Source organism: Myotis davidii, unplaced genomic scaffold, assembly GCF_000327345.1.
Source record: "Myotis davidii unplaced genomic scaffold, ASM32734v1 scaffold655, whole genome shotgun sequence".
Taxonomy (NCBI): Eukaryota; Metazoa; Chordata; class Mammalia; order Chiroptera; family Vespertilionidae; genus Myotis; species Myotis davidii.
Window position 1 is genome coordinate 2957978 of NW_006287547.1, and position 23161 is coordinate 2981138.

The following is a 23161-nucleotide window of genomic DNA, read 5'->3' on the forward strand; positions in this document are numbered from 1 at the left end:
TGCTTAGATAAGTAATATCCCTAATGATCATGATAGGATCCATAAATCTAATTTTGAAAAGATTAGACACTAGCTATTATGATTTCATGGTAGATGGTTATTTTGATGAAGGCATTCTCAGCAGAGGGAATGGGAAGCAATAAAAACTCCTCTGGCCAAAATCATTCATTTACTGAATGCTTATGTAAAGGAAAAACAAAAAGGTTTATTAGATACCCCTCACATTCTCATTGGTAGTTTCCCCCTTTACTTCTTTCCCTTATTGTGACCTGAATTCTTAGAAATGCAAATACATTGCCTCTAAAATTGTAACTCACAAGCATGAACAGACTAGTGAATCTCAGAGGGAAGACAAGGGAGGGTGCTGTGGGAAGAGATCATCCAATGAACTTGTATGCATAAATGCATAACCCGTGGACACAGACAATGGGGTGGTGAGGGCCTGGCTTTGGGGGGGGAGGGGGACAGGAGCAGGCTGGAAGAGGTTAATGTGGTGGTGGTGGTGGGAGGACCTATGTAATACTTTCAACAATAAAGATTTTTTAAAAAATTTTAAAAAATTGTAATTCACTTTCCAGAATTTAAGGTTTTAAAAATTTCCAGACCTGTCCCCTTCCTATTTTCATTCCATATTGGTGTCTGCCATTGTTAAAGGAAGTCAGAGAAGACTAGATAGGAAGTCACACTCTGTGAGAGCCTACCACTAGTCACAACTCAGTCTTAATATTTTAAGTGTCTTGGTGATTACTTACTCCCATTTCCTCCCTCCATCCCTTCCTCCTTTCCTTCCTTCCTTCCTTCTTTTTTTGTTTGTTTTATTAATCTTCACCCAAGGATATTTTCCCATTGATTTTTAGAGAGAGTACCCCAAGGGCAGGGGGAGAAAGAGAGAGAGAGTGCAAGAGAGAAACATAGATGTGGGAGAGACACAGTGATTGGTTGCCTCCTGCACCCACCCCAACTGGGGCTGGGGATCGAGCCTGCAACCGAGGTACATGCCCTTGACAGGAATCGAACCTGGAACCCTTCAGTCCACGGCCTATCACTCCCACCATGGAGCTAACCCAGCCAGGGGTCACAACTGAGTTTGCATCAAGGCTGGCTGTACACATGCTCTGGGCTTATGCCAGCCAGCCACTGAGCCCAGTGGGTCTACAGGTGCAGGCTCATCCCTGAGGGATGTGAGACTCCTGTAATGGCCAACTTTGCTTTGAGGACTCCCCATCATACTGGCTGAGGCTTTCTTAGATTTGCCCTGTCTGAAATTCTTCCTACCCTCCTTTATCCTCTCCCTATCCTTTCATAGACCGGTGCTGTAGTCTGCAGTCTCCCTGCTTGCACCTCCTTCCTCAGCCATGTCCTTCGTAGGCACTTGTCCCAATAAATCTCTTGTGCATCTACTCCCTTCTTGGACCTGCTTCTCTGAAGGGCTGGACTGACAAACAACATGTTTGGGAACAGAAAGAAGTAGATACAATATGCCACACAGTGGAAAAAAGGGGGGATTGGGTCAAAAGGGCCAGACGTTGAAGGGTTTTATCTGCCATGTAAAGCCTTTCAGACACTGTTCTCAGGAAAACGACTGAAAGCTTTTCAACAGATGAGTGACATGTTTTAGAAAATTACTCCTGTTACAGGGTGGTGAATAAATCTGAAGGGAGCATGGTGGGAGGCATGTGCATATTCCAGTTACCCCCACAAGCAATGATGACAGCCGGGGTAGTTCATTAAATCAACCCTATCTGTCCTGGAAGAGTGTGAAAAAGCTAAAGGCAAGAGCTAGCTACTCAGCAAATGTTTGCTGAGAATATTTAATTTTTTTTCTTTAGATAAAAATATATTCTAAAATTCTTTATCTTTTTGTGTTTGTATGTTAGACTAAAATCAATTGCTTTTCTCATACTGCGCTGTCAGCCTAAGCTGTGAAATGCTTCAGTAAATTATCCATGATCACTGTTCTTTGCCATTCTGATTAACTTTCCCACAGGATCTATAGCTCTGAGGAAAAAAAAAATTAGCTATTACTTTCCATCTCAAAAGTCAATTTCAGTTTTGCTCTGTCAGGTATTTCCAGAAGCAATTTACTTGTATATTCAGCCATTTTTTTTGGTTTAAATGACAAAATAGATGCTAAAATGGCAAGGAGAAGGATGTGGTAAGAAAATTTATTAAAATGGCATTTATCCTAGTTATAGGTAATACTTTTGAATATTTATATAAGCACAGTAACATTTTTGTATATCATATGACATCATATCATATAACCTATCATTCCCTCTATCAACTATCTACCAATTCCTTTAAAAATATGCAGGAACTTCTGTGATTGCATTCATTTAAAAGTCTGGGAAACCTTATTGCGGTCAGCCAATGGAAATTTTTCTCATAAAAAATGGGGCTAACTTAAAAACTCAGGATTCAGTGAATAAGGACACTGGTTCTACACTCACCATTTTCCCCCTTTATTTTGAACTTGATTACTTTCTCCCAAAATTACACTTACTTCCTGAACTGCTTCTTATCACTTGGAAGCAAGTCCAGAGTAGCTCTCATTACGTGTTTCATATTTGTTGGTCAGTTTTAAGTCCAATGGTTTAATGCTTCCATTGTTTATTCTGGTTGTCGGCAAACTGCGGCTCTCGAGCCACATGCGGCTCTTTGGCCCCTTGAGTGTGGCCTCGAAGTTTCAATCGCACTGTGCGTGCGCGCCCGCACATGGTATTTTGTGGAAGAGCCACACTCAAGGGGCTGCAGTTCGCCAACCACTGTTTTCTTCTATTTCCGGAGGAATTGAGTTGTCATTAGGGCATGTCAGGGATTTAGTGGAATCTGCTCTTATCAGTCCTGACTTCAGGCAGAAAGTAGACTTAGATTCTGTCTTGTTTTGTTCACTGTGGCATCACGTACTTTAATTTTGTTTCCCCAGACTCACCTTTAGGTGTAAGGACCAGGGCTGTGCTCTTCTGTATCCAGCCTTGCTGTAAACAATGCTGAATGCTGAATAAAACAGAGCATCTTCTTTCTCTTCGTATTTTCACCTTTAGTTGTAAGGATCAGGGCTGTGCTCTTCTGTATCCAGCCTTGCTCTAAACAATGCTGAATAAAACAGAGCATCTTCTTTCTCTTCGTATTTAGCATTGTTTTACCCAACTTAGGACTTACTCATATTATCATAGAACCATAAAATATTGGACATGGAAGAGATCTTGGAGCTCATTTTAGCCAATTTCCCATTTTTAGATGATGAAACCGAGGCTTAGAGATGTCACATGGCGTGCCTACAAGGTCACAATTTAAGTGTAGTATTTTATCTGGACAGGCTAACTGCTGAAAAACAAAACAAAACACAATCCTTGATTCTTAGTGGCATATAAGAAACGTAGGAGCTTATTACTTACTCACATCATAGTCTATTTTGGTCTTTTGGAATGGGGTTGGTGTGTTCTATGCAATCATTTAGAGACTATGTGTTTTCACCATCTTATAGGGCTTCAGAGACTGGATACTCTAACCAGCAGACACAGAAACAGAGAGACAGAATAGAAAAGGCACACTTGCTCTCAAGTCTCTTAAACCCAAATTGACAAATCACTTCCACTCATATGACATTGGTAAGATAGCCTTGTGCCATCTAGATGCAAAGGAAGCTGGGAAATGTACTTTAGCTGTGTATCCAGGAAAAGAGAACAGGTGTAGTGAACATCTAGCTAGGTTCGCCATACTCCTCTTTCCATAAAGTAGTGGTTTTTAAAGTGTCACCCCAGCAGCATTAGTATCACCTGAAAACTTATTAGAAATGCAGATTCTGAGATCCCACCCACACATAGAGAACCAGAAGCTCTGGGTAATTCTTGTGATTTTGATGTATGCTAAAATTTGAGAACCATTGACATCCTATTAAATGTACATCAGTGGTTCTCAACCCTGGCTACACATTAGAATTACCTAGGGAAACCTAAAACAAAACAAAATTGCTTGGACTCCATCATGATCAATTCTATCAGAATATCTAGAAGGGGACCCACGCATTGATATTTTAGAATGAAAGTTTCCGGTTAGTGACACATTTGACAACTCCCTCAAGATTGTCAGCAATGCCTTCTGCACCACCAACTGCTTGGCCCCCGTGGCCAAGGTCATCCATGACAACTTTGGCAATGTGAAGGGACTCATGACCACAGTGCATGCTGTCATTGCCACCCAGAAGACCATGGATGGCCTGCCCCTCTGGTAAGCTGTGGCTTGATGGCTGAGGGTATGCCCAGAACATTGTCCATGCATATACTGGCACTGCCAAGGCTGTGGGCAAGGTCAGCCCTGAGCTGAATGGGAAGTCCACTGGCATGGCCTTGCATGCCTCCACCCCCAACATTTCAGTTGTGGACCTGACCTGCCGCCTAGAGAAAGCTGCAAAATATAATGACATCAAGAAGGTGGTGAAGCAGGCGTCAGGCAGCTTCCTGAGCTATACTGAGCATCAAGCTGTCTCCTGTGACTTTAACAGTGACACCCACTCCTCTACCTTTAGTGCTGTGGTTGGCATTGCCCTCAATGACCACTTTGTCAAACTAATTTTCTGATATGACAATGAATTTGACTACAGTAATAGGGTGGTGGACCTATGGTACATATGGCTTCCAAGGAGAGTAAGAGCTCCCTAGACAGCCCTAGTGAGAAGGAGAGAGAATTCCTGGTGTACTGCAGGAATTTTTAAAACAAGCAATACCTAAACTATTTAGTCAGGGGCATTGACCTCTTTCCCCCTTAGATTGTCAAATAAAAAAATGACAATAGTCAACACAACACAACAATACTTGTCCAGTGTGAATGAACCAAAACTATACCTATTTTTTGTCAGATTCCCCCCAAAATATAATATTGGTGTGAGCATAATTTTAATAGTTTATGTGTTGAATATCTCTAATCTAGTGTGTTAAGTGAAAGCAGCGGAGTGGGTTTTCTCACATTGATAGCTGCTGGGAGAGCACATGATCCTGATTGGCATGTGGACATTAGGGAGGTCAGGTCGTTATCTTGAGTGACACCTCTATAGTGTCTGGAAAAAAAATGTAGGGACACTTATCTCTCTGTATTTGGTGTGCTTTTGGAAAAGAGAAAATAAATCACATGTCACATGGTCACATAGATTTTTTTTTTTTTTTACATGCAGTTTGCTGATAATGGTGAAATTTTAGTCGAGTCTACATCACCTAAAAAAGTTCTCAGGAAGTTCATTCATCTACTCTGGCCTTCTAGTGAGACAGCTTAATCCTGTAGAATTTTCAAGCAAAATAGCTCATTGACAGATCAAAATAGCTAGCTTTTTTGCCTTAATCTTGATGGAATTAAGATTAGAATCTATCTCTCCTTACAACTAAATGGTTTTCTGGTCTATATTTGCAAGATTATCTAAAATACTAGATAAAAGCTTATATTGGTTAGTGAAACTCTCCTCAACTTGTGCTCGAAGTGAGTGTGCTTTAAAAAATGCTTTGGATGACAGTAGTGATGGATTAAAGCTGGAAACGACAGAAATCGGTACTACATTTGATAGAGAGTAGATGAATCATTTCAGGGTTAATAGGCTCACAGCAAAACACCCACACTTAAACTTCTGAATGGATATAGATGGTTCAGTCTATTCAGACATCCTGGCAAGACTGAATTTAGGATCCTAGTAGGATGTTGGTTGGTGAGAAGCATAATTTTCAAGGAAGTAATCACAAAGCTGGGTGTTGACAGCTTTGAGTTCAAATTTCATACTCTCCAATATTGCATACATCACTCAATATCTGTGGATCTTTTGTTTTGCTACCTGTAAATTATGTTTTGTTATGTTTCTCTCACATCCCATTGTAGTTCTCACTCAACTACTTCCTACTTCAAGGATTAGGAAAGAATTAAAAATATTTGTGGGCAAATTATAGTCATTCAGAAGACACGTAATGTTAAAATTCTTTACTCTGTGCCTGTTACAATAATGAGGAAGTCTTAGACCACTTAGGCACTGGAGACAATGTGAAGCATGAGTTCAGGGTGAGCTGTGAAGCAAGTTCTGTCTGGAGTCTGACATGAGTGTTATTTATTTGGCTTTGATCATTTCTGTGAGCAAGGGGAAAATCTGACTTTTTCAGAAAACCATTTTACTCTGTGGGTTCATGATTGTGGCTGACAAATGGAGAGGTAAATTGACGGTGACTCCCAAGCTAAGAATATTGTGTATGTTTACCACTGTTGGGAGCCAGAATTTTGTCAGTTAGTATGATATCTATTTAGCTTCAGTTATTAAGGTTTCCAACTGAGAAAAAACACAAACAAACCCCAAAACCCAGCAAAATTCTATTGTTCTCAATGAAAAAAAGCCTTTTAAAAGCTACAGAGGTTCACTGTTGGCACTGGCTGTTCATGCGGAGGAGCTTGATGAGACTGTGTTAAACTGTTGTCAAGGGATGATGGGGAAATTCTTTCATCATCAGCAAATATTGAGTCAGCATGGACTTGGCAAAAGTCAGGAGGCCAGGTTGTGGGGATGCAAAGTGTTTATGGCATCCTAAACAGGCAGCATAACACTGTGGTAAGGGGCTGGGAGGGAATCCTGGCTCAGCATCCAATATAGGTACAACTGTGGCCAACTGACTTCTTAAGTCTAAATGAGCTCATCTGTAAAATGGGAGCATTATCACTTACCTTGTAGGTTTGTTGTGAGGCTTACGTTAGGTAACGTGTTGCAAATATTTGGCAATGTCAATGCCTGGCCTGTAGAATGTGCTCCCCCTTCTCCAGTCTTACCTTTTTGGTCCCATTTGTAAATATAAATGTGTTGGTAGCTTTTCAGACTCTATAATATTCCATAAATTACTCAGTTTCTCTGTGGATATTTTTTACTACCTGTAAAGTATGATTCACGATGTTTCTCTCACACCTATCTCCCTATCTCATTGTAGATCTTACTCGAACACTTCATATTTCAATTAAAGATCCCAGGTGTTCATTGCTCTCAGGAAGGATTTTGAATCATCATTTACATTTTAGTATAATTTCATGTCACTGACCTCCCTCTACCTCTGTATGTGGTAGGAGTTCTAACTTAGATGCAGCACATGCTACAACTCAATCATTTCTAGAAGATAAGGTGGGAGACCTGTGGGAGTCAGTTGCATGAGATTTGGAGTTAGAACTGATCCCAAAAGGAGTTAGGAATGAGGTAGCCTGGTTTGGGTCCAGGGCAGTGTCCAGGAGCAGAGGAAAGGGCTGATTCTCAGGATAGCACCATGTTAACCCTGCAGGCCTGATGCAGTGCTACATAGCACCCTGGCCCACTGCCTTTGGGCACACCTGAGGCCTGAGGTGGCTGCTATTGGGGGCTGTGAACAAAATTCCTGTTGGTTTTGGCAGCAATGGGATATGGCAATTTCAGTGCAAACATTAGCACTGTCAGCATAAGGCATTGTGTGCTTTGGACCAAATGATATTGGGCCTCTGTTGCAGTAATGGCACCATTTTCAAGCTTTGGTGGCTGCAGGGAATTAAAGATAATTTTAAATTTTTCTTGTCACTCATCCCACCAAGAAGTGGAGCATATTTCCTCTTTGGTCTCATGACTTCTCTTGACCAGTGAAATGTGGTAGAAATGATGCTGTGTAAATTCAGAGTTGGGATTCAGGAGATCTGCAGTGTTTCGCCTCACTGCTTAGAACATTCTTGGGATCCACTGCCCGTGCTGTGAGAAAGCCCAGGCAGCCCTGTGGAGAGGAGAGCTGAGGTAGCACCAGTTGCCAGCCATGAGTTGGTTCATTTTGGACTGGGCCATCCCAAGGTCTCAGATGACACCATGTGAAGCAGAAGAATCATTGGCCAACCCACGGACTCAAGGGAAGTAATAAATTCCAGATGTTTTAAGCTGTGGAAATTTGGAATAATTTATAGATTCCCAAACAGTGACTATTTGAAGTGCAGGAAATAGTGCCAAAGAGCTAAAAGAGAAAAGGAGGAAAACAGCAAACCCCATGGGATAGTCCACAGGACTAGTTAAGACAGGACACTTGAAATGCCTTCATAGGACTTCCAGACTATAGTGAAGAAACTTTGTCTGGGGGAAGATGGAATCTTCATTTATAAGAAAGGGATGCTAGCACCAACCTCCTGGTTGTGGTGCAGATTAAGTGGGGGTAATGCATGTGAAATAATTAGTGCAAATTTTGGCATGGACTCAGTAAGTAGTAGCCATTATTGTTACCCTCATTTTATCTGAAGTTAGCCCACTAATTTGCCACTCAACAGAAAATAGCCACATTAGTTGTATATACATTTTATTTCCACAGGTAGGTAAAAACTCTCCACAGGGCCAACACTGTAGTTTATATTTCTTTGTGTGATGTAGGCTCTGAATAAATATGTGTTGGCTGATTGGCTAGAAGCAGGGTAGACTATATCTCTTTTAGGATTCTAGTCTCCTTCACATTAGGCTCCTGTGCAAGTTTGTAATTTTAGCTAAATTTCTAAATCTGAAAGATGAAAACTAATTGAACCTTCACTAACATGGGCACTTATTCGAAGGATACATGGATGTCTCATGTATATTTCAGATAGTACTGTAAATCCAAGCACTATATTGTCAAGGGTGTTGTTTGTTTTATTGTCCTTAGCTGAATCAGCTACACCCCTACCCTGAGCTCCAGGTTGCTCTCTAGAGATATGCACAGCTTTGTTCAGTCAAGGTCAGGTACCAAAATAGAGCTACAGTTATTGACAGAACAGCCTCTTCAGGGCTTGTGGAGCTGAAGCCTTATACGTTGCATGAAGCTATGAGATAGTAGTAGGTGACTGGCCCTTTAAGTCAATTACTTATAGGTCATTATCACCTGTGCCAAAAATATAAGCAGTCACTAGGGTTTCCCAGCCAATCAGCTGACTGTGTTCCCTGCACTGTTCTGTCTTTCAGCTGGGATAAGGGTATGTAGTCTTGGTCTATATGGCAACAACAGGTTTTGTGTGTGTGTGTGTGTGTGTGTGTGTGTGTGTATAGGCATGTGTGGGTGACATGTGTTAAACATAAGGCTCTATGACCAATACAGCCCACTCTAGCTTCTTTTAGAATCTGGGCACTTATATCTATTCATAGAAAATTAAATTCCATGTGTGTGGGGCAGTGGGAATTTTATCATTTTTCAGGAGGACAATAAATGGTTCTAAACATTAGTTTAGACAAAGTATCTAAATTCTCCTCCAACATATTCTATTCTCTACCAGGGACTCCTAGTCTAAAAAGAGCAGAAAGACTTACTAAACAGTTCCTCTAAATAGAATGTGTGAAATGAATAGCTGTGGCTCTTGACATATAGATGATGGAAAGGAGTAAATTATGTAAAGAATTATGTAAAAATCCTCCCTTGAATTTCAGATTAATGATTGGTTTTATATTTAGTGTCCCTTTTCCAGGAGCTTGAAGCAGGGCTGACTTTATAAACTCAATAACTATTTATGTGGTATGATTTAGGAAGCATAAAGGCGAATTTTCTGCCTCAGTATAGTTTCTTGACTGAAATGATCCAGGCTTTGAAATCCCACCATTATAGACGTGTGTTTTTTTAGGTTAACTATTACTTCCTTAACTAGTCCTCTTTGTTGGAAGTAGATAATTCAGTACATCACATGTTTTGGTGTGAGTTCTTTTATTCAGCAATTCACCCGTAATGAGATTGTGTGTGTGTGTGTGGGGGGGGGTGTGTGTGTGTGTGTGTGTCTCACAGGTTTAACACTGTATACCACCATGAAAATTTTTGCACAGGGCTTTATTTTATTTATTTATTGTTGACACTACTACATATGTTCTCCAATCCCCCATTTACCGACCTCACAGGGCTTTATTTTTAGTCAGGATCCTCAACCGTAACATTCTTGATATAAAATAGGGAATTCTTTCAGTGATCACATTTTAAAACCCAGGTAAGGATCCTGATTTGCCTAGCTGTTATCGTGTTACTACCTCTCGGGCCAATCACTGTAACCATAGATTTAAAGACTTGAGACTAGTCAGTGTAGGTAGGCCACATGCCTCGGAGACCCTGAAAGTGGGGAGGGTAGGGCACTGTGATTGGAAGCACATAGACTCAGGGAAGAGAGCTCCCTGAAGATAGCAATGAGGTTGCTGCCTTCCCTAGAAAAGGGAGAATGAGGAAAGTCCTGAGGGGACACAAATGATGTTAATCACCAGACTCTTTGACTCAAAAGCATCTCCAGAATTTTATGGTGTAAAACAATTCATTCTAATCTGAAGGGCATAGGCACTACATGTTTCAGATATATGGATCACATGTTTGAAATACGTGTACTCCTGGGGGAGGGATGATTCTGAAGCTGCCTCTCTGTGATTAAGATGAAAAAAATCAGCACCAAATAGATGCATTTGGCCACAGGGTGCTATAATACAAACATGTCATATGTGAATGTGCTAACTATGACACTAAGATGTTTCACAATTGTGTATCAAAAGGGTGTTTTCTAGACTATAACTTCTCAATAGTGGTGCTATTGTCTCCAAGAGGGTGAAGTCTGGTTTGTGAGGGGAAAACTTAGATGTTGCCCTTCCAAAGGGCTACAGTACATAAACAGATATGTAATATCATGAGGGGTCAATTAGGAAAAATACCTAAAAAGGCTCCTTAGATGGATAATAATGAAAAAAAAAAAGTGGTTGAGAAACACTGTTCTACATCCAAGCAACTTAATGTATCTTAGGAAGATGTGAACCAGATGCTATGAAACTTGTGATTAGAGATGCAACATGATTTGTTAAAATAGAACCTGGACTTGGATCCCCCTTACTGTCTGACTGTGTGGAAATGGACAAGTAAATTAACCTTTCTGCATCTTAATCTCCTCATAGCGATGCTTTGCAGTCAATCCCTCCCTAAACCAGTGCCCCCAGGCAACCATTGATCTGCTTTCTGTCACTGCAGTTTTAGGATTAGGGATTTCCTATAAATAGAATCATAGTATGAAGTCTTTTGTCTGACTTCTCTTTCTCATCATGGTTTTGAGATTCACCCATGTCATTGCTTCTATTAGCATTCCATTCCTTTTTATTGCTGAGTTGTAGTCCATTGTCATTATTGGGCGTTTGGGCTCTCTCCAGTTTGGGACTGGAGAGCACAATGAATAATGCTGCTATGAACATTTGTGTGCGAGTCTTTGTGGTGACATATTTTTCTAAACACTTTCTTTCACACTTAGTTCTTGCTGCCAGGTACCAGATATGCTACTTGGTAAATACTTACATAAACTACATCATGAAAAACAAGACAAAAAGAGGCAAGAAAAAGACCCCGATTAGATGAATTTGATACGTTCTTTTTGAAATGCTGAAGATTTTACAAGTGCTACAATTAGCATATTTCAAAAAAATACTTGAAATGTACAAAGGTATGTGAAATTGAAAAAGGTACCCCAAAATGTACAAAATAATCATAATAGGAGTGCATGGGAAGAGATCAGCCAAAGAACTTGTATATGCATAACCCATGGGCACAAACAGTAGGGTGGTGTGGCCTGGGTGGAGGATGGGGGCAGGCTAGAAGGGTCAATGGGGGGAAAAAGGGACATATGTAATACTTTCAACAATAACGACTTAATTTTAAAAATAGTGATAAAATGCTGTAAAACTTATGCATAATTATGTAAAATACAAAATTAGGTCCCAAGTGTTTTGGGGCAAATGGGTTATAAGAAACTTAATTTATAATCCCTTATTCAGAATTTTAGACAAAAATCATTAGGAAATTGATATTAGGCAAAATAGATTTCAGGTACACACATTTAAGGCAAATTCACTTCAGAAAAATTTCAGTATTAATGGAAAGGAATTTGGGCAATTTAATTGGACATAGATGGCAAAGGAAGAGGTTGAAGCTGGATTGATTCTCATATTTCTCTTGCAGGCTGCTGGGTTGATAGAAGTGTCATTCATGGGGATGGGGATCCAGGAATGGAAGGAGAATTTATGGTGGGCCGATAATGAGTTCAGGTTTATTTGTGGTGAGTTTGAGTTGCTTGGAAGACACCCAGGTAGAGGCATCCAGTAGGCAGATTGATAGAGCCCAGGGTGGAAATCTGGTTTGGAGAGATGTACAAAGCCACTAGCATACAGGTGTTCAGATGTGTGTGAGCACATGGGGGAAATGGTTGGGTCTGGAGGACTTTGTAGGAGACTCTTATTCCAGTAAGGCTTTCCCTCTGACCGTGCCTTCAGGAAGTTCCTCTAGAAGTTCTGATGCACCAGCCATGCCCACATGCCAGGTACACACGGCTTCGGCTCACTCGTGTGCATCTGGGTAATTCTAACAACAGTATGGCTTCGTACCTCTGATCCTCTACTTTGGGCCCATGCCTAAATTCTGTGAATAATTAGAGGTTGGTGTGTGTTAAAAGCTATAAAGTAAAGCTTAAAAGACTCCTTGAAAACCACATAAATGGTACTGCTTCGGAGCTCCTCCCACAGAGGGTAACATAAGAAAGGAGTGGAGAGTGTGGCTGAGGCCTTTGGTGGTCACGTCACCTCCCCAGTCCCTACCTCTGGTTCCAGCCATAGCTGTGGCGGATGGTTCTGGTGAACTCAAACTCACCTGTCATTACTCTGATGTTGGCCCTGAGGTCTTCTCTGGTGAACTCAGACTCACCTGACTTTACCCTGATGTCTGCCCTGAGGCCTTCTCTGATTCTGTGGAACCCTATGCAATTGCAGCACAGAGATGCAGGGGTGCCAGTGCTCCCCTGACTTAGTGGGCATTGGGAGCCAGCCTCCCTACCACTCTGTAGAACGGCATCTGTGGTGGTGAGCATAGAACTCAGGGTCATTACGGTCCTTCAACACCAGGAAGATTGTGGTTGTACCACCTCTAGAAAAAGGACCCTTGAGACTCTAATAGAGAAAAATCTCCAAGACATTGAGAAAAAGCAAAAACAAAAAATCAAGCATTTCAAAATAGTGGGTGCAAAGAGTGTTATTGTATTTTGAGTTTTGTAAACAGAAGTTGTCTAAATAGCACCCCTTCTCCTCTTGGATCACGTGCAGGCTGTTAAATCGCTGGCATCATGCCCCACAGGAGGCCGTGGTGTCTGGGAGGTCTGCTGGGCACACTTGTCATGCACTGTGGCACTGTGTCCTGTAGATGGCGATAAATCTCCATCTTCTGAGCCTCCCGCCTGGCTTTAGGTCCCTCCGAACATTGCTTCCCAGTAAAGAAAAATGACAGGCATTTCTTCAGAATCGACCTCTGAGCAAGCTCTTCCTTGCCTTTTAGTTCTTGAAAGGCCTTGGAACACTGGCAAGAGTCCAGTGTTTGGGATATCGAAGTCTAAGTGAGGAAGGAGCTGCTGCATTTGAGTCCTTGGAGCCGGGATATGTTGGCAGGAAATGCAGGTCATAAAGAGCTCCCAGGACCGCCTCCCTGCTTCTCCCAGGAGCTCAGTAGTTCTCAGCAGTTCTGACCCTTCCTACAGGAGCATGGCGTTCATTCCACAAGGTGGCTAATGCAAACAGGAGCCAACCTTTCAGATGTTGTGTTTTTTTTTGGCGCATATTCATGGGCCAAGTGCTTTAGAAATCTCATTCAACCCTTCCAGGTAGTTTCTGTTATTATTCTGTTACTGAAATAGGTGAAATGCTTTGGCCAGTAATGGGATTTGATCACTGCACTGCCTCAAGGACATGTCTGAATGCACCCTCAAGCCTCTTGAAATGGAGCCTTGTGGTGGGGTCAGGGATCCGTGTCTGTAGGGAGTGTGGCTCAGGCCACGGGGCTCGAGCTGTCTGCAAGGAGCTCAAGGGCACCCTGGAGAGGGTAAAAGAGTTCCCAAGAGAAACAAGATATGTGTGGGAGCCAAGAAAAGAGGATTGTCCTTGTCGGTGCTGCCAGGGTCCAGCACCGCCTGTGACTTGGGACTGGATTTAATGGAGGGTATAATGCACCACCAAATGCATTAAGAGTTTTCAGTTTGATTTTTTTTTAAGAAAAAGCTATTTTGAGCCATTTATGTGCACTCTCCCATTTAGTCTCACACAACACTATCAGGTATAATGATCTCTTCTACAGACGAGGAAACTGAGGCTCAGAGTGGTTAAGTAACTTCCTGAAGGTCTCACAGAAAGGCAGTGGCAGAGCCCTGGTCTGACTTACTCTGGCTTGCTCTGAGCCACTCTCTGAGGCAGACTCCTCCTTCTATGCTCATTAGCTGGACCGGTCAGAGTGTGGAAGCGTCAGCGTGACCGCTCCCGTAGGCAGACACAGAGACATAGAGACGGGGCATGGCCTTTGCTGGAAGTCTGAATGACAAGCTCCTCTGTGCCTGTCCTGTCAGAGCAGACATGATTCAGGCTGGAAGGAAGTAAATGAAATGTAAAGGGGATTTTTGGAAACCCTAGAACTGCCAGACCTGAAGGAATGACAGCATTTCTGCTCACTGGCTAGGACTGTGGGAGAGAGGTTTGCAGGCTGGGACGCAGGCCCTGTACATCTTGAATAAAATCCTGAGGTCAGTCACCTGCTTGTAGCCCTTCGCCTGTTTATCTGGCTAATGTTAACGCTATTGGTACCTTATTCAACGGAATGTATTCAATAACGATGTTACTACTCAGGGCACCTTGGTTGCAGCAGGGCGTGTAGTGGGTAGGATGGCTCACTCCTGGGGTCAGTGGGGTGACTGACATTGCAGCCACATTCTTCCTCATGGAATGCTCAGAGAGCTCTTACTGTGTTATTGACATCTATCCCAAAGGTGCTGTCAATAGCTATTTTCCCTTTCCTCCAAGGGCCCTTAAGTGCTTTGCATGTGTTCCTCCCCCTGGAAGCTGGAAGCGTGGTGTTATAGTTTACCCCCATTTACGAGATGCATAACCTTAAGAACACATTGGAAGTGAGCTGTGCCTCCACACAACAGCTCTCTTCCATATACCATGCTTCTCCCAAGCAATGTAAGAATATACAGAATACAGAAGCCTTGTTTATGGAATATAGAGGAAAACATTCAGAACATCCATTTTTATCACTTCTACATTTTTCTGCCTAACATTAATCTTTTGGTTCACTTGTATTCTTTTTTAAATATATTTTTTATTAATTTCAGAGAGGAAGGGAGAGTGAAAGAGATAGAAGCATCAATGATGAGAGAGAATCATTGATCGACTGCCTCCTGCGCACCCCACACTGGGGATCGAGCCTGCAACCCTGACGGGGAATCAAACTCTGAAGGCCTGGTTCATAGGTCGCTGCTCAACGACTGAGCCACGCCAGTCAGGCTGTACTCTTTATTAGAAACACAAACCCACATTAGCAAAGAAAGAAAATTAAAACCTTGTTAATCATAAAAAGGAGTTGATTGTCTAAATGTTTTTATCGAATTGGTTTTATCTAAATGGATTTTTTTTGCATCTTAGCTTGATTTTTTCCTCTCTACATACTTTTAAGAAAAATTTGTTTCTTCAACCTATCGACTAATCATCGATGGGAGGCAGCCCATCGATGATTCTCTCTTATTATTGATGTTTCTCTCTCTCCCTCTCCCTCTCACTTCCTCTCTAAAATCAATAAAAATATATTAAAAAAAGAAAAAAAGGTCTTACAGTCCACCTGGCAAGAAACCTGCCTGTCCTTGGCAATGTCAGTAGGGAGTCATTGCTTCTATTGTTAACGATGACAAAGAGAGGCACAGGTAGGCCCCCTAGAACTTCACAGGAGAAAAGAGCTCCCTGAAGGGCTGTGCAGAGATAGGCTGCAGGGAGGGGTGCCACGCGTTCATCTCTACTCAACAGTCATTGTTGTGCCAGCTGCTGGGCAGCTTCCTTGGACCCTGGTGATGGATTAGTAAAGCTCCTTGAGGAACCCACATAAAAAGAGGAAACAAGTAGCCAATTATAATCCAGGTGCAGTGACTGAGGAAGACTAAGCAGTTTGTGCAGTAAGTGTGTCCTACGGGGATAAAATGGAGGCAAGGGAGACTGAAATCCAGCCTCTAAACTGTCCTCAAGGGGTGTCCTGAAATGAGAATATTGCAGGGACTTTTGTCACTAGAGGGGGTGCCTTTTGCAAATCCTGGCAAGGTGCCTTATGTACCAGTGGCTGCTCTGAGTGTGATCGATATTTTTCTGTTTTTAAATTTCTTATTTAATTCACATACAATAAAATCCACTCTTATTGGTGTACAATTTTATGAGTTTTGGCAAATTCATAGAGTCATGTAACCACCACCATGATCACGCCTCTAAAAACATTCCCTCCTGCATCTTTGTAGTCAAGCACTCTCTCATCCCCAGCCCCTGGACGCCACTGATCTGTTCTCTGACCCTATAGATTGTGTTTTCCAGAATGCCATATAAATGGGACCATACAGGTTGTAGACTCGTGCCTGGCCACTTTCACTCGCATAATGCATTTGAGATTCATCCATATGGCCCCATGTATTGGTTGTTCCCTTTTATTGCTGAGTTGTGGTCCGTTGAATGGATGTACTACAGTCTGTGTATCCGTTCCCAAGTTGAGGGACATTCCAGTCATTTCCAACTTTTGGTGATTATGCATAAAATCGCTATACACATTTGTATACTGTGAACGTAGGTTTTCATTTTTTTGGGGTAATTATCTAGGAGTAGGATTGCTGGGTTGTATCGTAGGTATGTATTTCACTTCACATATATATTGAAAGAGAAAATAAAACTAAGATGGAAACAGATGGTTTTGTAGTGGCTCTACCACACTGCATTCCCACCAGCAACATGTGAGAGTTCCAGTTATGCCATGTCCTTGCGATTGTTGGCTTTTTATTTATTTATTTTTAAAATTTATATACATTCTGTTAGTTGTATAGTGGTATTTCATTATGATTTTAATTTGCATTTTCCTAACGACTAATTATATTAACATTTTTATGAACTTATTTGCCATCAGCTTGGTGAAGTGTCTGTTGAAATCATTTGTCCTTTTTAAAAAATGTGTTTACTTGATTGTTTGTTGTTGAGTTTTGAGAATTCTCTACGTATTCTGGATAAAAGTCCTTTTCTGATATGTAATTTACAATTATTTTATCCCAGTCTATGACTTGCCTTTTCTTTTCCTAGCTGCAGCTTTCTCAGAGTAAAAACTGTAAATTTTGAGTCTAATTTGTTAATTTTTTTTCTTTTATTGATTGCTCTTTTGGTGTCATATCTCAGAACCCTTTGTCTGACTTAAGGTTATAAAGATTTTCTCCTATATGTTCTTTCAGAAGTTTTCTAGTTTTAGGTTTTATATTTAGGTCTAGTATCCATTTTGAATTAATTAAATTTTGTATATAGTTCAATGTAAGGAATGAAGCTCTTTTCTTTTTTGCATATGGATGTTCAATTGTTTCAGCACCATTTATTGAAAGACTATGCTCTCTTCATTAAATTGCTTTTGTCTTTTCTGTTAAAATCAATTGGCCATGTTTATGTGAGTCCATTTCTGGGTTTGTCTTTTGTTTCATTGATCTGTGTCTCTCCTTTCTCTAGTATGAGTGTGCTATGTCCTAAGTTAACAGGAATAGACATGGGGATGGGGGGCATGTGGGCAAGGAAGATGTGGGAGGGGCAAGGAGGGTTGGAGACTTTCCAGGGGACATAACCTTTATGCTGAGGTCTATGTTGGCTAAGAGTGAGTCAGTGTGGATATTACAGGCCATTTCAGGCCCTGGGAACATCATGTGGGAAAGCTGGAAGGTGAGTGAGAGAGAAGTGGGTGGGAAGGTTATATGATTCACAGTGAGGCTGGAACAGAGTGTGAGAGGCGGTTCGTCCCCAGCCAGAGTCAGGTCAAGGGAGGTGTGGATTTGATCCTGAGGGTAGGCTGGAGTGTTCATTTCAGAGGAGGCGTGTAAGCAGGTCTCCCGGATGAGTAAAAACACCACGTTCAGGTGTTCTCTTGTCGTTCAATCACTGGACTGTCTCTATCTCTAAAACAGGGAGTTCGACTTCTCAAAAAAAGCAGACTCCAGCCCCAGCTGCCCACTCACCTCCCAGAGGGAACAGCCCCCTCAGTCCAGGGCTGACACCACCTCTTTACGGGTACCTGTGGGAATTGAATCCTGCTCTCCATTTCCCTCTCTGCCTGGGGCTCTGTGGGAGGCGGTGATGAGTTGCTGTGCACTCCCTGGAGCAGACCTGCAGGTGGCAGCCAAACCAAGGCTCAGTTCTCTGCTTTCAACGCAGAGCGGCTCTAATATTGCAGTAATGTGGTGTCTGCATAACAGCAGGCTTGTTTTTAAATCCCAGGAGTAATATTCTTTAAATCTTTTGTGGTCAAACCTGCCAAATAGAGTGTAACATGTTTCTCAATCATTTGGGCCACATTCTCCCTCCTGAATGAGTGTTGGCTTCAGCGGGAGCGTTTTCGGTGGCTGTGGGTCATTGAGAATTTGGTTCTGATTTGCTCTGGTAAGGTGAAGGAATAGCCACGCACGTGGTTTGAAGGAGAATAAGGACAAAGGCAGGAGACACTCCAGAGGCAGGCAAGTTAGGGCCAAAGAAAGACCGAGAGGGCTGGGTGGTGGACTGGGTGCCCATCTGCCCAGCATCACTCCTGAGGCATGCCTCAGTGAGGTAAGCCTCTTAAAAATATTCTTTCCCCACTGCTCCTGACTTCCAGAATTCTGCCATGGAGGACAAAACTTTCCACAGAGTCCAACTGTTACTGCCACAGGGAAGCCATCTCCCTCCCACGCCGCCCCCCCTCCCCTCCTCCCCGTCTCTCAGGTTGTACGCTCACTCACAGCACTGTGCAGCTTTCCTCCATGGCACTGTTCACAGTGTGTAATTACATGACTGTGTGATAATACTTGGGGTGGGCAAAGTAGGTTCACAGTTGTGAGTATGTGAAACAGTTTGTTCTTGTAGTATATTTATTAATTATTATTTTCCAGATGAACAACTGTAAACCTACTTATGCTCACCCCTCTATTTGACATCTCTATCCTCTTCCGGATGGTAAACCCCATGGAGGCAAAGGTATTTTTGTTTTGCCTAATTCTGTGTCCCACAGGCCTGACAGCTCCTGGCACAACAATGGCACAATTATTTATTGAGTAATTCTATGCTTATATAAACTGAACAGAAATAAAAATCAAGGCAGGAATTAGACTGATCTGGGTGGGAGCCCTGTGTCTGTCTCTTGTCCGCTGTGTATACAGGATACACTGCATAAACTCTCCAAATTTCAGTTTTTTCGTCTGTAAAACAGGGAAAATAATGCCTATTTTGCAGGGTGGTCATGAGGGTACAGTGAGAAAAATCTATGCAAAGTGTTTTAGCACAGTGCATGAAACGCCATAAGTGCTCAGATATGATCAGTACTTTCACTTTTATGGAGGTGCCTTCATATACAGTTTGCCAGGAGAAGCACCATGGTTGTGAATTCACAAGGAGATGACATGACTAACATGAGAGACTGTCTCAAAGCTTTGATAGAAGGGAGGAAAGGAGAGTTCTTGGAGGTGATGGTGCTGCTATTGTAGCTGTTGAAATGAGCAACTTGAAAGTCCTAAAATTTTTCATGTATTCTGTGAGTGGGAAAACACTGTTCTGAGTCAGAATGAATAATAAGCTATCTAGGTGAAACCACCTACCTGTTTAAAAAGGAATGCAGTTGGATCATTGATACAAGCATCAGTGATGTAAGGCGGAGCAAAAACAATTAGACACACAAGTCCCACCAAGCCAGCTTGGAAAGAACTGTCCAGTGCTGCCCTCCACGACGGAAGAGTGGTGTGGCTAAAGGGAGCCGCAGATGAGAAGGCTGAGGAGCCGCTGTCCGTTCCCTGAGAAATGTTTTCACACTGCTGCATACGTGCTTTACATTACTTTAAAAGCACATCTTTTAAAAGTGTTTTTAAATATTCGGGATATTCATAACAGCTAAAAAGTAGAAATGGTCCAAAAGTCCATCAACGGATGACTGGATAAACAAAATGTGGTATATCCATATAATGGTGCATTATTCAGGCATATGAAGGAATGAAGTACTGACCCATGCTTTAACATGGACGGACCTTGAAAACATTATGCTAAGCCAGACACAAAAGGACAAATACTGTATGATTCCACTCATATGAGATACCTAGAATAGTCAAATTTATAGAGACAAGAAGTGGGATAGTGGTTGCCTATGGCTGGGGGTGACGAGAAGGCTGAGGAGCTACTGTCCTCTCCCTGAGAAATGTTTTCACACTGCTTTACATTACTTTAAAAGCACATCTTTAAAGTAAGTGGGATAGTGGTTGCCTATGGCTGGGGGTGGGGGATCAGGAGTGACTGAGGGTGTGGGTATGGGTGTCTTTTTGGAGTGACAAACATCTTCTAAAATTAGCTTTACACCTATGAATGTGCTGGCACCCATTGAAACATACACTGTAAGTAGCTAAATGGTATGGTATATGAATTATATATATCACTGTAAAGATATTAAAAAATGTCAGGAATAGGTCAGTGGTTCTGAACCCTGGTTGTACATTTCAATCAATTGGGGAGGCAACCAATGAAAGCAGAATATCTGGGAGGTGGGGCGGGACCCTGGGCATTTGTGAAACAGAGTTGAGAGCTCGACTGGATGATTGAGGAAATACATTTTTATTTTTCTACCTCTAGAGGACCTACTATGGGCAAAGAATGGGCACTCCATTTGTGGTTGTTTTTATAAATCTGCGAGAGAGGTAATTTCTGTTTAGTTCTGCTGGAAGAAGAAGAATGGCTGAGCTAAGTGGCTTTACTAGGGTCTTTTTCATTTTACGATTTTGTGATTAAATTCATCGGTTGCAAATGTGATACAAAGAGACAAGCATTTGTTCTAGTGATGTCTGGAGCTTTAGTACAAGTAGAAACATTCTGTTCATTTAGATGTACTAAGCAGAGGTAATGACAAGGTAATAACATGAACATTGTCATGCTAAAATTGTACTCCCCACTCAGATAAATTAAAATGATTAAGGTTCAGGAAGAAACTTTTGTTTCATTACTGTACTCATCACTATCAATATCATGATTAGAAGCAATTAATTGTCTGTTTATTCTCCATGCTGGAGGGGGCAAGTCAGACATGTCTTGTCAGGCCAACCACTGTGTTTTCTGAATGTCCCGTCAAAATCCTTATGAAGGCTGGCCAGGACCTATTTGTATTGTAATAACCTTTTAAAGAATGAAGAGGATCACTGATATCCTGAATTTGCAGTGCAATAAATCATATTGGAAGCTTTAAAAATAAACACATTAGCCCTAACCTATTTGGCTCAGTGGGTAGAGTGTCGGCCTGCGGACTGAAAGGTCCCAGGTTCGATTCCGGTCAAGGGCATGTACCTTGGTTTCGGGCACATCCCCAGTGGGGAGTGTGCAGGAGGCAGCTGATCGATGTTTCTTACTCTCTATCCCTCTCCTTTCCTCTCTGTAAAAAAATCAATAAAATATATTTTAAAAAAACCACATTAGAATGCACAATGTCATCCTATTAAATTGTACTTTTAGAAGGGCAACTCTAGTAGCACGAAAGAAGGAGGAAGAGTAAAAGGACAATTACAGTTATTGAGCTTCTACTATGCGTCTGACACAAAGCGTAATGCTTATTATACAGTATACGTTTTGTTCTATCCCCAATCATCTTTCCAGGTAAGCATTGTCTTTTTTCTTTTCTTTTTTTTTTTTTTTTTTTACAGATAAGGGAATGAGGTCAGGGAGGCCAGGCCAACTATTTTGCCCCAGGCCCCAAGCTTGTAAGTGCAGGTCCTGACCCAGCTGCTTGTAACTCTGCCAACCTGTCATTCTGAAGAAAGGCCAGATTGTTTCTATTCGACAGCTCCGTGTAGGAAGGAGCACCGAACATGAGATGACCCAATTTCAGCTTCTGTGTGGTCCCGGGCAAGCCACCACCTCCGCATCCCAGCCTCCTGAGCTATAACAGGGTGAGAACATTTGCCTTGTGGGATTGTGAAGAGGCAAATGAGCTAACGTAGGTGGAACTTGGCACGGCATTAGGTGGAACATTACAAATGTCAAGCCAGCAGTTTCGACTTTGGGTTTCTCAGCTGTGGAGTCACTTGCGTTGAAGAGGAGACCCATTGTGGTAAAATTCACAGCCTCACACTGACCGCCTTCTTTGAAAACTCTTTGCGCCTGGGTCGGGCATGAAAGCCCAGGTTGCAGAAGGCTCCCCGTTTAGGCAGGAATTTTGGTTTTAAAAAGAATTATTTCCTTGCCTTGACTTTCCAGCCTATAAACCAGGAGGAATATTTTGAGCACCTGCTCTGTGCTAGGAGCTCTGGGAAATCACTGTGTCTTTGAGGAATTAAACATGCAGTTGCAGAGAGCAAAGCAAACACATGTGAAACAATGGTACCAGAAGACATGGTATTCACTTAAAATAAATAGCATACTCACCTACGGCAGTGGTCGGGAAACTCATTAGTCAACGGAGCCAAATATCAACAGTATAATGATTGAAATTTCTTTGGAGAGCCAAATATTTTAAACTTAAACTATATAGGTAGGTACATTGTTATTAACTTAATTAGGGTCCTCCTAAGGCTTAGGAAGAGCCACACTCAAGGGGCCAAAGACCTGCATGTGGCTTGTGAGCCGCAGTTTGCCGACCAGGGACCTAGGGGAAATTCAAAAGTGCTGCAGGATGCGTGGTGGAAAGTCAGTCCCGGCCCTTCATGCTCTGATTCTTGTTCCCTCTCATCAGTTTCTTCAGACTTTCTCGGGAGGTTCTTTCCATATGCAAACATGCTGTCTGTATAGCACCTTCCCTATACATACAGCATGAGACATACCGTGATACTGTTCTGCACTTTGGGTTTTAAAATTCATAATAGATCTCAGGTCTGTGCTGTACAGGTGCCTATTGATCTCCCCCATTCTCTCTAGTGGAATTCCTTTGTATGAATGTGCCACACTTTACTTAATGGCCCCTTATCAATGGTCTTTAAGGTTGTTTCCAAGCTTTTGCTGCCTGAACAATGCTGCACTGAATTCTCCTGGCGAAAAGCCATAATCAAGGGCTAAATTGTGTGGCTCAGTGTGTGAGTGGCTCTCAGTTCGCAGCATGGATGTAATGGCATTTGGGGTGGGACAGTCTCTTGTCCTGCAGAACTGTTTTGCTTGCTGCATGATTTT

General features: G+C 42.1%; 1 pseudogene; it reads left to right on the forward strand.

Annotated features, from left to right (window-relative positions):
* Positions 1 to 2135: 2135 nt before the first annotated feature.
* Positions 2136 to 5561, forward strand: LOC102769292 (annotated as a pseudogene).
* The last annotated feature ends 17600 nt before the right edge of the window (positions 5562 to 23161 follow it).